Source organism: Microcebus murinus, chromosome 8 (genome assembly GCF_040939455.1).
Source record: "Microcebus murinus isolate Inina chromosome 8, M.murinus_Inina_mat1.0, whole genome shotgun sequence".
Taxonomy (NCBI): Eukaryota; Metazoa; Chordata; class Mammalia; order Primates; family Cheirogaleidae; genus Microcebus; species Microcebus murinus.
The window spans coordinates 259,833-274,634 of record NC_134111.1 but is presented as its reverse complement, the minus strand read 5'-3'; the positions used below and the strand labels follow the sequence as shown (position 1 = coordinate 274,634).

At 63.3% G+C, this 14,802-nt stretch overlaps 4 pseudogenes; all 4 read left to right on the top strand.

Moving 5' to 3' along the window:
* The first annotated feature begins 3,218 nt into the window (after positions 1 to 3,218).
* LOC142872700 (uncharacterized) lies at positions 3,219 to 3,327 on the top strand (annotated as a pseudogene).
* Positions 3,328 to 6,798: 3,471 nt separating this feature from the next.
* LOC142872699 (uncharacterized) lies at positions 6,799 to 6,907 on the top strand (annotated as a pseudogene).
* A 3,471-nt stretch (positions 6,908 to 10,378) lies between these two features.
* LOC142872698 (uncharacterized) lies at positions 10,379 to 10,487 on the top strand (annotated as a pseudogene).
* Positions 10,488 to 13,986: 3,499 nt separating this feature from the next.
* LOC142872697 (uncharacterized) lies at positions 13,987 to 14,095 on the top strand (annotated as a pseudogene).
* The last annotated feature ends 707 nt before the right edge of the window (positions 14,096 to 14,802 follow it).

Genomic DNA, 14,802 nt, shown 5'->3' with positions numbered 1-14,802 from the left:
GGGGAGGGAGTTGCAGAAGAAGGCCAGGATGTCATTTTGAGGGAGTATGTGACCAGAACTCGTCCCGTTGCTTTTGGGGTTCTATGGGCTACACGCAGGAATCTTTGGTGGTGGCACCTGATGTTGGGGGATCCGGAGTCACACCCAGACCTGCTCCACAGGCCTCCTTTGACTTTTCTCTTCGGATTCATTATTTTTAAAAAGTGTCTCTTATCTCTAGTATTGCATTTTCTTTTCTCTCTCTTTTCAAGCAGATGATGGGAGTCCAAGTATTAAGGTGACATGTGTTGCCCGTGCCCCCCTACCCCCTGTGTTCTTATTCATTTACCTCTCATGTTGTTCCAGCGTATTGTGGGGGCACCAATGTTAAGGTCGGGTACATCGCCCTCTCCCCGCCTCCCCCCTCGGGTCAGAGCTTCAAGTGCGCCCATCCCCCAGTGGGTGCGCACCCACCCCGTTCCTAAGGGATGTGTATGCCCATCCCCTCCCCACGCCCGCCCGACACCCACCCGATGAAGGTGATTCCTCTGTGTCCACTTAGGTGTCCATCGGTTCGTACCCATTTGCCGGTGAGCGCGAGCACGTGGTGCTCGTGTGTCCATTCTTGGGATACCTGGCTTACTGGAACGGGTTCCAGCTCTGGCCAGGAGAACCACGAGAGGTGCCCTCTCACCGCTGTTCCTCACAGCCGAATAGCACTCCGTGGTGTCCACGCGCCACATTTTATTGACGCACTCGTGGGTCGATGGGCACTCGGGTCACTTCCAGGTCTTTGCGATTGTGACTTGTGCCCTGACTCTAACCCTAACCCTTACCCAGCCCGTCTCCTCCTCGGCCCCTGCCTGACTGACTCCTTCCCGCCCGGCCTGTCACCTGTCACCTGTCACCGTCCTCGGCCCCTGCCTGACGGGGCTCCTCCGTCGCCTGGGCCTTCCAAGGGCTTGGTGTGGACGCTGCTTCCAGGACGCCCTCCCAGGAACCCGGTAGCAGGGTGGCCGCAGCGTCTCGCGCAACCCAACCGTCCGCCTGCCGCCCTCGCTAAGTGGCCTGCGGGGGACGTGCTCCCGCTGTGCCGCGGGGGCCCAGCCTGGTGTCTTCTCTGAGGCCCCGCGGCTGCCACTCCCCGCAAGGGGGGAGCCGCGGAGGTGGGGACCGGCTCCTCATGGGGACGTACACCCAGCTCTCCACGTCGGATTCCGGGGCTCTCTGTCCTGCCAGAAGGCCCAGCTGGCCTGCGGGTCCTTAGAGTGGCAAAAACATCCGAAAACTGAGATTGAGGGTCCGGTGGGTGTCTGCACTTTTGTGCTGGGCACCCCAGGGAGGCCCGGGGGCTGGCTGGACAACGCGGTCTGCTGGGCTGGGGGGGGGGTTTGGAGGAGCAACTGATGCCCTTTGCACTTTGGGTAGCAAGTGTCTGAGGTGTCTCTGGGCCCTGCGCCATGTGGGGGCGGGGGCGGGGGCAGGGTGGGAGGAGGAGGAGGAGGAGGAGGAGGAGGAGGAGGAGGAGGCGGGAAGGGCCGTGGCCTGCAGTCGTGTTCCCCGGGGTGGCACAGCATGTGGCTTCTTCCACGGGCTGCTTGGCCTGGGCTCCCTGCACCTGGGCCTTTGGAGGACTGGCCCTGTGCTTGCCAACACTTCCTGCAGGGACCCAGAGCTGGGAGGTTGCATCTCTCAGCCCTGGGTCGGGCAGAGCCCCAGCGGGCCATGCCCACAACCTCTCTCAGCACGGGTCCCCCAGAAGGCTCCTTTGGGACCAGGATTCTCTTGCGGGTGACTCTTTAAGGTCTGGCCCCTGGATGGAGGGGCACCAGGAGTAGAGGAGCAGGAAGGGGAAGGGGGTGGCCATGCGAGGGGACACTTTCAGGCCAAGTCCCAGCTTCAGCCTGATCCTCCTAGGAACCCCGGGGTGGACATCACACCTCCTGGTTGCCCCGCTCTGAGACAAGGAGCCGGGCTTCGCATTCCCACAGCAGCCAGTCGTGGGCTGAGGACACCTGGGGCGTTGGGAACTCCCTGGCTTCTCCTTGGTTTAACATCTGGAGCTGCTTGGGAATTGTGCCGCCACACACACCCGAGTGCAGGTGTCTTCTGCACAGACTGCGGGCCTCGCTCTTCTGAATGCCGCTAGCTCGCCACCCACCCACGGGTGAACCTGGTCAGGGTGCTTTCTCTCAGGGGCAGACTCTGATCCGGGCGGGCTACCGGTGTGTCTCTGTTTGCTCCTTTCTTTCTTCCATTTCGGGAAAGGCTTCCCTACTGGGTGTGGAAATCTCCTATGCCTTTCCTCGCCTATTCTGTCAGCTTTCAAATTCTCTTTCAGTTGCCACCCTCACAGATGGATTAGGAAACTCTTTCCGGTGCACTCATTAGTGAAATGACCTCAATGACGCTGGAATCCAATATCTAATCGCCGATTGTTAGCGAGTCCACACGCCAGGGTGGTTGGGGTCCAATGCAGCCCCGGCCAGGCCCAGGCCCCTTGGACTGGGCCACAGGAGGACACAGAGGAGGGTCCCGGCCCCCACGGTAGCGTTGCCGGCAGTTCTCCAAGGGCTCGGGGGTTTTCCAGAGGGAGGAGATGGAGGGGACTGATTTCTTCAGCGCCCCACAAACCACGCCACCCCACCCCACCCATGGGACACATCCCGAGAGAGAGAGAGAGAGAGAGAGAGAGAGAGAGAGAGAGAGAGAGAGACGCCCCATACACTCGCTCCCCTCCCCCGTGCGCTGTGCCCCAGCCCTGGCCCGGGGGAACAGGCGGCCGCCCGGCCACAGGGTGGGGGGAGCAGCTGAAAGGGGTTGTGGGGGAGGGCGGCCCCTGGCTGGGGTCAAAGGGCGAGCGCCCCGCCCGCCCGTGCGCAGTCAGCGGCGCTGGGGGTGGGGGCGGGGAGGTGAAGGAGGCCAGGCGAGGAGAGGAGGGGGGCTGGAAGGTCTCCACCTTGGCGGGTCCAGCCGTGGAGGCGCATCTTGTGTGAGTGTGAGTGAGAGACTGAGTGTGAGTGTGTGTGTATAGAGAGACAGCCCCCAACCCCGGCCCGCCGCTCCCTGCCCGCCCCGCCTGTCACCCCCGTCCCTGGGAGCCCGCCGGACCCGGCCGGCGAACTCAACAGGCCCGGCCCGGCGCGGGTCAGCGCCGGCGCGGGGCCTGGGGCGGGAGGAGGCGGCGGGGAAGCGCAGAGAGGCTCCGCTTCTTGAGCGGGGCAGGGGCGCCCTCCGCCGTCCACGGCCACACCACCCCGAACGCGCCCGATCTCGGAAGCTAAGCAGGGTCGGGCCTGGTTAGAACTTGGATGGGAGACCGCCGGGGAATACCGGGTGCCGTAGGCTTCTTCTTCTTCTTCTTTTTTTTTTTTTTGCCTCTGGTTCTGTCGCGTTTCTGGGAGTGCGGGGGCGGCCCCGGGTGGGGGTGACCCCCACCCTCAGCGCCCGCCGCGGTGCCTGGCGCCCCAGCCCGCACTGTGGGGCCTCCTCTTGTCCCGAGCCGCGACACCGCCGCCACGCGGCAGCATGCGTGGCTTCTGGACTGTCAGGTCTCAGACCAAAGGTCTGCTCTGTGGGAACCGACACGCTGGAGGAAACCTTGAGAGTCTGAGAGGGGAGGGAGTTGCAGAAGAAGGCCAGGATGTCATTTTGAGGGAGTATGTGACCAGAACTCGTCCCGTTGCTTTTGGGGTTTATGGGCTACACGCAGGAATCTTTGGTGGTGGCACCTGATGTTGGGGGATCCGGAGTCACACCCAGACCTGCTCCACAGGCCTCCTTTGACTTTTCTCTTCGGATTCATTATTTTTAAAAAGTGTCTCTTATCTCTAGTATTGCATTTTCTTTTCTCTCTCTTTTCAAGCAGATGATGGGAGTCCAAGTATTAAGGTGACATGTGTTGCCCGTGCCCCCCTACCCCCTGTGTTCTTATTCATTTACCTCTCATGTTGTTCCAGCGTATTGTGGGGGCACCAATGTTAAGGTCGGGTACATCGCCCTCTCCCCGCCACCCCTCTCGGGTCAGAGCTTCAAGTGCGCCCATCCCCCAGTGGGTGCGCACCCACCCCGTTCCTAAGGGATGTGTATGCCCATCCCCTCCCCACGCCCGCCCGACACCCACCCGATGAAGGTGATTCCTCTGTGTCCACTTAGGTGTCCATCGGTTCGTACCCATTTGCCGGTGAGCGCGAGCACGTGGTGCTCGTGTGTCCATTCTTGGGATACCTGGCTTACTGGAACGGGTTCCAGCTCTGGCCAGGAGAACCACGAGAGGTGCCCTCTCACCGCTGTTCCTCACAGCCGAATAGCACTCCGTGGTGTCCACGCGCCACATTTTATTGACGCACTCGTGGGTCGATGGGCACTCGGGTCACTTCCAGGTCTTTGCGATTGTGACTTGTGCCCTGACTCTAACCCTAACCCTTACCCAGCCCGTCTCCTCCTCGGCCCCTGCCTGACTGACTCCTTCCCGCCCGGCCTGTCACCTGTCACCTGTCACCGTCCTCGGCCCCTGCCTGACGGGGCTCCTCCGTCGCCTGGGCCTTCCAAGGGCTTGGTGTGGACGCTGCTTCCAGGACGCCCTCCCAGGAACCCGGTAGCAGGGTGGCCGCAGCGTCTCGCGCAACCCAACCGTCCGCCTGCCGCCCTCGCTAAGTGGCCTGCGGGGGACGTGCTCCCGCTGTGCCGCGGGGGCCCAGCCTGGTGTCTTCTCTGAGGCCCCGCGGCTGCCACTCCCCGCAAGGGGGGAGCCGCGGAGGTGGGGACCGGCTCCTCATGGGGACGTACACCCAGCTCTCCACGTCGGATTCCGGGGCTCTCTGTCCTGCCAGAAGGCCCAGCTGGCCTGCGGGTCCTTAGAGTGGCAAAAACATCCGAAAACTGAGATTGAGGGTCCGGTGGGTGTCTGCACTTTTGTGCTGGGCACCCCAGGGAGGCCCGGGGGCTGGCTGGACAACGCGGTCTGCTGGGCTGGGGGGGGGGTTTGGAGGAGCAACTGATGCCCTTTGCACTTTGGGTAGCAAGTGTCTGAGGTGTCTCTGGGCCCTGCGCCATGTGGGGGCGGGGGCGGGGGCAGGGTGGGAGGAGGAGGAGGAGGAGGAGGAGGAGGAGGAGGAGGAGGAGGAGGAGGAGGAGGAGGAGGCGGGAAGGGCCGTGGCCTGCAGTCGTGTTCCCCGGGGTGGCACAGCATGTGGCTTCTTCCACGGGCTGCTTGGCCTGGGCTCCCTGCACCTGGGCCTTTGGAGGACTGGCCCTGTGCTTGCCAACACTTCCTGCAGGGACCCAGAGCTGGGAGGTTGCATCTCTCAGCCCTGGGTCGGGCAGAGCCCCAGCGGGCCATGCCCACAACCTCTCTCAGCACGGGTCCCCCAGAAGGCTCCTTTGGGACCAGGATTCTCTTGCGGGTGACTCTTTAAGGTCTGGCCCCTGGATGGAGGGGCACCAGGAGTAGAGGAGCAGGAAGGGGAAGGGGGTGGCCATGCGAGGGGACACTTTCAGGCCAAGTCCCAGCTTCAGCCTGATCCTCCTAGGAACCCCGGGGTGGACATCACACCTCCTGGTTGCCCCGCTCTGAGACAAGGAGCCGGGCTTCGCATTCCCACAGCAGCCAGTCGTGGGCTGAGGACACCTGGGGCGTTGGGAACTCCCTGGCTTCTCCTTGGTTTAACATCTGGAGCTGCTTGGGAATTGTGCCGCCACACACACCCGAGTGCAGGTGTCTTCTGCACAGACTGCGGGCCTCGCTCTTCTGAATGCCGCTAGCTCGCCACCCACCCACGGGTGAACCTGGTCAGGGTGCTTTCTCTCAGGGGCAGACTCTGATCCGGGCGGGCTACCGGTGTGTCTCTGTTTGCTCCTTTCTTTCTTCCATTTCGGGAAAGGCTTCCCTACTGGGTGTGGAAATCTCCTATGCCTTTCCTCGCCTATTCTGTCAGCTTTCAAATTCTCTTTCAGTTGCCACCCTCACAGATGGATTAGGAAACTCTTTCCGGTGCACTCATTAGTGAAATGACCTCAATGACGCTGGAATCCAATATCTAATCGCCGATTGTTAGCGAGTCCACACGCCAGGGTGGTCGGGGTCCAATGCAGCCCCGGCCAGGCCCAGGCCCCTTGGACTGGGCCACAGGAGGACACAGAGGAGGGTCCCGGCCCCCACGAAGCGGTGCCGGCAGTTCTCCAAGGGCTCGGGGGTTTTCCAGAGGGAGGAGATGGAGGGGACTGATTTCTTCAGCGCCCCACAAACCACGCCACCCCACCCCACCCATGGGACACATCCCGAGAGAGAGAGAGACGCCCCATACACTCGCTCCCCTCCCCCCGTGCGCTGTGCCCCAGCCCTGGCCCGGGGGAACAGGCGGCCGCCCGGCCACAGGGTGGGGGGAGCAGCTGAAAGGGGTTGTGGGGGAGGGCGGCCCCTGGCTGGGGTCAAAGGGCGAGCGCCCCGCCCGCCCGTGCGCAGTCAGCGGCGCTGGGGGTGGGGGCGGGGAGGTGAAGGAGGCCAGGCGAGGAGAGGAGGGGGGCTGGAAGGTCTCCACCTTGGCGGGTCCAGCCGTGGAGGCGCATCTTGTGTGAGTGTGAGTGAGAGACTGAGTGTGAGTGTGTGTGTATAGAGAGACAGCCCCCAACCCCGGCCCGCCGCTCCCTGCCCGCCCCGCCTGTCACCCCCGTCCCTGGGAGCCCGCCGGACCCGGCCGGCGAACTCAACAGGCCCGGCCCGGCGCGGGTCAGCGCCGGCGCGGGGCCTGGGGCGGGAGGAGGCGGCGGGGAAGCGCAGAGAGGCTCCGCTTCTTGAGCGGGGCAGGGGCGCCCTCCGCCGTCCACGGCCACACCACCCCGAACGCGCCCGATCTCGGAAGCTAAGCAGGGTCGGGCCTGGTTAGAACTTGGATGGGAGACCGCCGGGGAATACCGGGTGCCGTAGGCTTCTTCTTCTTCTTCTTTTTTTTTTTTTGCCTCTGGTTCTGTCGCGTTTCTGGGAGTGCGGGGGCGGCCCCGGGTGGGGGTGACCCCCACCCTCAGCGCCCGCCGCGGTGCCTGGCGCCCCAGCCCGCACTGTGGGGCCTCCTCTTGTCCCGAGCCGCGACACCGCCGCCACGCGGCAGCATGCGTGGCTTCTGGACTGTCAGGTCTCAGACCAAAGGTCTGCTCTGTGGGAACCGACACGCTGGAGGAAACCTTGAGAGTCTGAGAGGGGAGGGAGTTGCAGAAGAAGGCCAGGATGTCATTTTGAGGGAGTATGTGACCAGAACTCGTCCCGTTGCTTTTGGGGTTTATGGGCTACACGCAGGAATCTTTGGTGGTGGCACCTGATGTTGGGGGATCCGGAGTCACACCCAGACCTGCTCCACAGGCCTCCTTTGACTTTTCTCTTCGGATTCATTATTTTTAAAAAGTGTCTCTTATCTCTAGTATTGCATTTTCTTTTCTCTCTCTTTTCAAGCAGATGATGGGAGTCCAAGTATTAAGGTGACATGTGTTGCCCGTGCCCCCCTACCCCCTGTGTTCTTATTCATTTACCTCTCATGTTGTTCCAGCGTATTGTGGGGGCACCAATGTTAAGGTCGGGTACATCGCCCTCTCCCCGCCACCCCTCTCGGGTCAGAGCTTCAAGTGCGCCCATCCCCCAGTGGGTGCGCACCCACCCCGTTCCTAAGGGATGTGTATGCCCATCCCCTCCCCACGCCCGCCCGACACCCACCCGATGAAGGTGATTCCTCTGTGTCCACTTAGGTGTCCATCGGTTCGTACCCATTTGCCGGTGAGCGCGAGCACGTGGTGCTCGTGTGTCCATTCTTGGGATACCTGGCTTACTGGAACGGGTTCCAGCTCTGGCCAGGAGAACCACGAGAGGTGCCCTCTCACCGCTGTTCCTCACAGCCGAATAGCACTCCGTGGTGTCCACGCGCCACATTTTATTGACGCACTCGTGGGTCGATGGGCACTCGGGTCACTTCCAGGTCTTTGCGATTGTGACTTGTGCCCTGACTCTAACCCTAACCCTTACCCAGCCCGTCTCCTCCTCGGCCCCTGCCTGACTGACTCCTTCCCGCCCGGCCTGTCACCTGTCACCTGTCACCGTCCTCGGCCCCTGCCTGACGGGGCTCCTCCGTCGCCTGGGCCTTCCAAGGGCTTGGTGTGGACGCTGCTTCCAGGACGCCCTCCCAGGAACCCGGTAGCAGGGTGGCCGCAGCGTCTCGCGCAACCCAACCGTCCGCCTGCCGCCCTCGCTAAGTGGCCTGCGGGGGACGTGCTCCCGCTGTGCCGCGGGGGCCCAGCCTGGTGTCTTCTCTGAGGCCCCGCGGCTGCCACTCCCCGCAAGGGGGGAGCCGCGGAGGTGGGGACCGGCTCCTCATGGGGACGTACACCCAGCTCTCCACGTCGGATTCCGGGGCTCTCTGTCCTGCCAGAAGGCCCAGCTGGCCTGCGGGTCCTTAGAGTGGCAAAAACATCCGAAAACTGAGATTGAGGGTCCGGTGGGTGTCTGCACTTTTGTGCTGGGCACCCCAGGGAGGCCCGGGGGCTGGCTGGACAACGCGGTCTGCTGGGCTGGGGGGGGGGTTTGGAGGAGCAACTGATGCCCTTTGCACTTTGGGTAGCAAGTGTCTGAGGTGTCTCTGGGCCCTGCGCCATGTGGGGGCGGGGGCGGGGGCAGGGTGGGAGGAGGAGGAGGAGGAGGAGGAGGAGGAGGAGGAGGAGGAGGAGGAGGAGGAGGAGGAGGCGGGAAGGGCCGTGGCCTGCAGTCGTGTTCCCCGGGGTGGCACAGCATGTGGCTTCTTCCACGGGCTGCTTGGCCTGGGCTCCCTGCACCTGGGCCTTTGGAGGACTGGCCCTGTGCTTGCCAACACTTCCTGCAGGGACCCAGAGCTGGGAGGTTGCATCTCTCAGCCCTGGGTCGGGCAGAGCCCCAGCGGGCCATGCCCACAACCTCTCTCAGCACGGGTCCCCCAGAAGGCTCCTTTGGGACCAGGATTCTCTTGCGGGTGACTCTTTAAGGTCTGGCCCCTGGATGGAGGGGCACCAGGAGTAGAGGAGCAGGAAGGGGAAGGGGGTGGCCATGCGAGGGGACACTTTCAGGCCAAGTCCCAGCTTCAGCCTGATCCTCCTAGGAACCCCGGGGTGGACATCACACCTCCTGGTTGCCCCGCTCTGAGACAAGGAGCCGGGCTTCGCATTCCCACAGCAGCCAGTCGTGGGCTGAGGACACCTGGGGCGTTGGGAACTCCCTGGCTTCTCCTTGGTTTAACATCTGGAGCTGCTTGGGAATTGTGCCGCCACACACACCCGAGTGCAGGTGTCTTCTGCACAGACTGCGGGCCTCGCTCTTCTGAATGCCGCTAGCTCGCCACCCACCCACGGGTGAACCTGGTCAGGGTGCTTTCTCTCAGGGGCAGACTCTGATCCGGGCGGGCTACCGGTGTGTCTCTGTTTGCTCCTTTCTTTCTTCCATTTCGGGAAAGGCTTCCCTACTGGGTGTGGAAATCTCCTATGCCTTTCCTCGCCTATTCTGTCAGCTTTCAAATTCTCTTTCAGTTGCCACCCTCACAGATGGATTAGGAAACTCTTTCCGGTGCACTCATTAGTGAAATGACCTCAATGACGCTGGAATCCAATATCTAATCGCCGATTGTTAGCGAGTCCACACGCCAGGGTGGTCGGGGTCCAATGCAGCCCCGGCCAGGCCCAGGCCCCTTGGACTGGGCCACAGGAGGACACAGAGGAGGGTCCCGGCCCCCACGAAGCGGTGCCGGCAGTTCTCCAAGGGCTCGGGGGTTTTCCAGAGGGAGGAGATGGAGGGGACTGATTTCTTCAGCGCCCCACAAACCACGCCACCCCACCCCACCCATGGGACACATCCCGAGAGAGAGAGAGAGACGCCCCATACACTCGCTCCCCTCCCCCGTGCGCTGTGCCCCAGCCCTGGCCCGGGGGAACAGGCGGCCGCCCGGCCACAGGGTGGGGGGAGCAGCTGAAAGGGGTTGTGGGGGAGGGCGGCCCCTGGCTGGGGTCAAAGGGCGAGCGCCCCGCCCGCCCGTGCGCAGTCAGCGGCGCTGGGGGTGGGGGCGGGGAGGTGAAGGAGGCCAGGCGAGGAGAGGAGGGGGGCTGGAAGGTCTCCACCTTGGCGGGTCCAGCCGTGGAGGCGCATCTTGTGTGAGTGTGAGTGAGAGACTGAGTGTGAGTGTGTGTGTATAGAGAGACAGCCCCCAACCCCGGCCCGCCGCTCCCTGCCCGCCCCGCCTGTCACCCCCGTCCCTGGGAGCCCGCCGGACCCGGCCGGCGAACTCAACAGGCCCGGCCCGGCGCGGGTCAGCGCCGGCGCGGGGCCTGGGGCGGGAGGAGGCGGCGGGGAAGCGCAGAGAGGCTCCGCTTCTTGAGCGGGGCAGGGGCGCCCTCCGCCGTCCACGGCCACACCACCCCGAACGCGCCCGATCTCGGAAGCTAAGCAGGGTCGGGCCTGGTTAGAACTTGGATGGGAGACCGCCGGGGAATACCGGGTGCCGTAGGCTTCTTCTTCTTCTTCTTTTTTTTTTTTTTTGCCTCTGGTTCTGTCGCGTTTCTGGGAGTGCGGGGGCGGCCCCGGGTGGGGGTGACCCCCACCCTCAGCGCCCGCCGCGGTGCCTGGCGCCCCAGCCCGCACTGTGGGGCCTCCTCTTGTCCCGAGCCGCGACACCGCCGCCACGCGGCAGCATGCGTGGCTTCTGGACTGTCAGGTCTCAGACCAAAGGTCTGCTCTGTGGGAACCGACACGCTGGAGGAAACCTTGAGAGTCTGAGAGGGGAGGGAGTTGCAGAAGAAGGCCAGGATGTCATTTTGAGGGAGTATGTGACCAGAACTCGTCCCGTTGCTTTTGGGGTTCTATGGGCTACACGCAGGAATCTTTGGTGGTGGCACCTGATGTTGGGGGATCCGGAGTCACACCCAGACCTGCTCCACAGGCCTCCTTTGACTTTTCTCTTCGGATTCATTATTTTTAAAAAGTGTCTCTTATCTCTAGTATTGCATTTTCTTTTCTCTCTCTTTTCAAGCAGATGATGGGAGTCCAAGTATTAAGGTGACATGTGTTGCCCGTGCCCCCCTACCCCCTGTGTTCTTATTCATTTACCTCTCATGTTGTTCCAGCGTATTGTGGGGGCACCAATGTTAAGGTCGGGTACATCGCCCTCTCCCCGCCTCCCCCCTCGGGTCAGAGCTTCAAGTGCGCCCATCCCCCAGTGGGTGCGCACCCACCCCGTTCCTAAGGGATGTGTATGCCCATCCCCTCCCCACGCCCGCCCGACACCCACCCGATGAAGGTGATTCCTCTGTGTCCACTTAGGTGTCCATCGGTTCGTACCCATTTGCCGGTGAGCGCGAGCACGTGGTGCTCGTGTGTCCATTCTTGGGATACCTGGCTTACTGGAACGGGTTCCAGCTCTGGCCAGGAGAACCACGAGAGGTGCCCTCTCACCGCTGTTCCTCACAGCCGAATAGCACTCCGTGGTGTCCACGCGCCACATTTTATTGACGCACTCGTGGGTCGATGGGCACTCGGGTCACTTCCAGGTCTTTGCGATTGTGACTTGTGCCCTGACTCTAACCCTAACCCTTACCCAGCCCGTCTCCTCCTCGGCCCCTGCCTGACTGACTCCTTCCCGCCCGGCCTGTCACCTGTCACCTGTCACCGTCCTCGGCCCCTGCCTGACGGGGCTCCTCCGTCGCCTGGGCCTTCCAAGGGCTTGGTGTGGACGCTGCTTCCAGGACGCCCTCCCAGGAACCCGGTAGCAGGGTGGCCGCAGCGTCTCGCGCAACCCAACCGTCCGCCTGCCGCCCTCGCTAAGTGGCCTGCGGGGGACGTGCTCCCGCTGTGCCGCGGGGGCCCAGCCTGGTGTCTTCTCTGAGGCCCCGCGGCTGCCACTCCCCGCAAGGGGGGAGCCGCGGAGGTGGGGACCGGCTCCTCATGGGGACGTACACCCAGCTCTCCACGTCGGATTCCGGGGCTCTCTGTCCTGCCAGAAGGCCCAGCTGGCCTGCGGGTCCTTAGAGTGGCAAAAACATCCGAAAACTGAGATTGAGGGTCCGGTGGGTGTCTGCACTTTTGTGCTGGGCACCCCAGGGAGGCCCGGGGGCTGGCTGGACAACGCGGTCTGCTGGGCTGGGGGGGGGGTTTGGAGGAGCAACTGATGCCCTTTGCACTTTGGGTAGCAAGTGTCTGAGGTGTCTCTGGGCCCTGCGCCATGTGGGGGCGGGGGCGGGGGCAGGGTGGGAGGAGGAGGAGGAGGAGGAGGAGGAGGAGGAGGAGGAGGAGGAGGAGGAGGAGGAGGAGGCGGGAAGGGCCGTGGCCTGCAGTCGTGTTCCCCGGGGTGGCACAGCATGTGGCTTCTTCCACGGGCTGCTTGGCCTGGGCTCCCTGCACCTGGGCCTTTGGAGGACTGGCCCTGTGCTTGCCAACACTTCCTGCAGGGACCCAGAGCTGGGAGGTTGCATCTCTCAGCCCTGGGTCGGGCAGAGCCCCAGCGGGCCATGCCCACAACCTCTCTCAGCACGGGTCCCCCAGAAGGCTCCTTTGGGACCAGGATTCTCTTGCGGGTGACTCTTTAAGGTCTGGCCCCTGGATGGAGGGGCACCAGGAGTAGAGGAGCAGGAAGGGGAAGGGGGTGGCCATGCGAGGGGACACTTTCAGGCCAAGTCCCAGCTTCAGCCTGATCCTCCTAGGAACCCCGGGGTGGACATCACACCTCCTGGTTGCCCCGCTCTGAGACAAGGAGCCGGGCTTCGCATTCCCACAGCAGCCAGTCGTGGGCTGAGGACACCTGGGGCGTTGGGAACTCCCTGGCTTCTCCTTGGTTTAACATCTGGAGCTGCTTGGGAATTGTGCCGCCACACACACCCGAGTGCAGGTGTCTTCTGCACAGACTGCGGGCCTCGCTCTTCTGAATGCCGCTAGCTCGCCACCCACCCACGGGTGAACCTGGTCAGGGTGCTTTCTCTCAGGGGCAGACTCTGATCCGGGCGGGCTACCGGTGTGTCTCTGTTTGCTCCTTTCTTTCTTCCATTTCGGGAAAGGCTTCCCTACTGGGTGTGGAAATCTCCTATGCCTTTCCTCGCCTATTCTGTCAGCTTTCAAATTCTCTTTCAGTTGCCACCCTCACAGATGGATTAGGAAACTCTTTCCGGTGCACTCATTAGTGAAATGACCTCAATGACGCTGGAATCCAATATCTAATCGCCGATTGTTAGCGAGTCCACACGCCAGGGTGGTTGGGGTCCAATGCAGCCCCGGCCAGGCCCAGGCCCCTTGGACTGGGCCACAGGAGGACACAGAGGAGGGTCCCGGCCCCCACGGTAGCGTTGCCGGCAGTTCTCCAAGGGCTCGGGGGTTTTCCAGAGGGAGGAGATGGAGGGGACTGATTTCTTCAGCGCCCCACAAACCACGCCACCCCACCCCACCCATGGGACACATCCCGAGAGAGAGAGAGAGAGAGAGAGAGAGAGAGAGAGAGAGACGCCCCATACACTCGCTCCCCTCCCCCGTGCGCTGTGCCCCAGCCCTGGCCCGGGGGAACAGGCGGCCGCCCGGCCACAGGGTGGGGGGAGCAGCTGAAAGGGGTTGTGGGGGAGGGCGGCCCCTGGCTGGGGTCAAAGGGCGAGCGCCCCGCCCGCCCGTGCGCAGTCAGCGGCGCTGGGGGTGGGGGCGGGGAGGTGAAGGAGGCCAGGCGAGGAGAGGAGGGGGGCTGGAAGGTCTCCACCTTGGCGGGTCCAGCCGTGGAGGCGCATCTTGTGTGAGTGTGAGTGAGAGACTGAGTGTGAGTGTGTGTGTATAGAGAGACAGCCCCCAACCCCGGCCCGCCGCTCCCTGCCCGCCCCGCCTGTCACCCCCGTCCCTGGGAGCCCGCCGGACCCGGCCGGCGAACTCAACAGGCCCGGCCCGGCGCGGGTCAGCGCCGGCGCGGGGCCTGGGGCGGGAGGAGGCGGCGGGGAAGCGCAGAGAGGCTCCGCTTCTTGAGCGGGGCAGGGGCGCCCTCCGCCGTCCACGGCCACACCACCCCGAACGCGCCCGATCTCGGAAGCTAAGCAGGGTCGGGCCTGGTTAGAACTTGGATGGGAGACCGCCGGGGAATACCGGGTGCCGTAGGCTTCTTCTTCTTCTTCTTTTTTTTTTTTTTGCCTCTGGTTCTGTCGCGTTTCTGGGAGTGCGGGGGCGGCCCCGGGTGGGGGTGACCCCCACCCTCAGCGCCCGCCGCGGTGCCTGGCGCCCCAGCCCGCACTGTGGGGCCTCCTCTTGTCCCGAGCCGCGACACCGCCGCCACGCGGCAGCATGCGTGGCTTCTGGACTGTCAGGTCTCAGACCAAAGGTCTGCTCTGTGGGAACCGACACGCTGGAGGAAACCTTGAGAGTCTGAGAGGGGAGGGAGTTGCAGAAGAAGGCCAGGATGTCATTTTGAGGGAGTATGTGACCAGAACTCGTCCCGTTGCTTTTGGGGTTCTATGGGCTACACGCAGGAATCTTTGGTGGTGGCACCTGATGTTGGGGGATCCGGAGTCACACCCAGACCTGCTCCACAGGCCTCCTTTGACTTTTCTCTTCGGATTCATTATTTTTAAAAAGTGTCTCTTATCTCTAGTATTGCATTTTCTTTTCTCTCTCTTTTCAAGCAGATGATGGGAGTCCAAGTATTAAGGTGACATGTGTTGCCCGTGCCCCCCTACCCCCTGTGTTCTTATTCATTTACCTCTCATGTTGTTCCAGCGTATTGTGGGGGCACCAATGTTAAGGTCGGGTACATCGCCCTCTCCCCGCCTCCCCCCTCGGGTCAGAGCTTCAAGTGCGCCCATCCCCCAGTG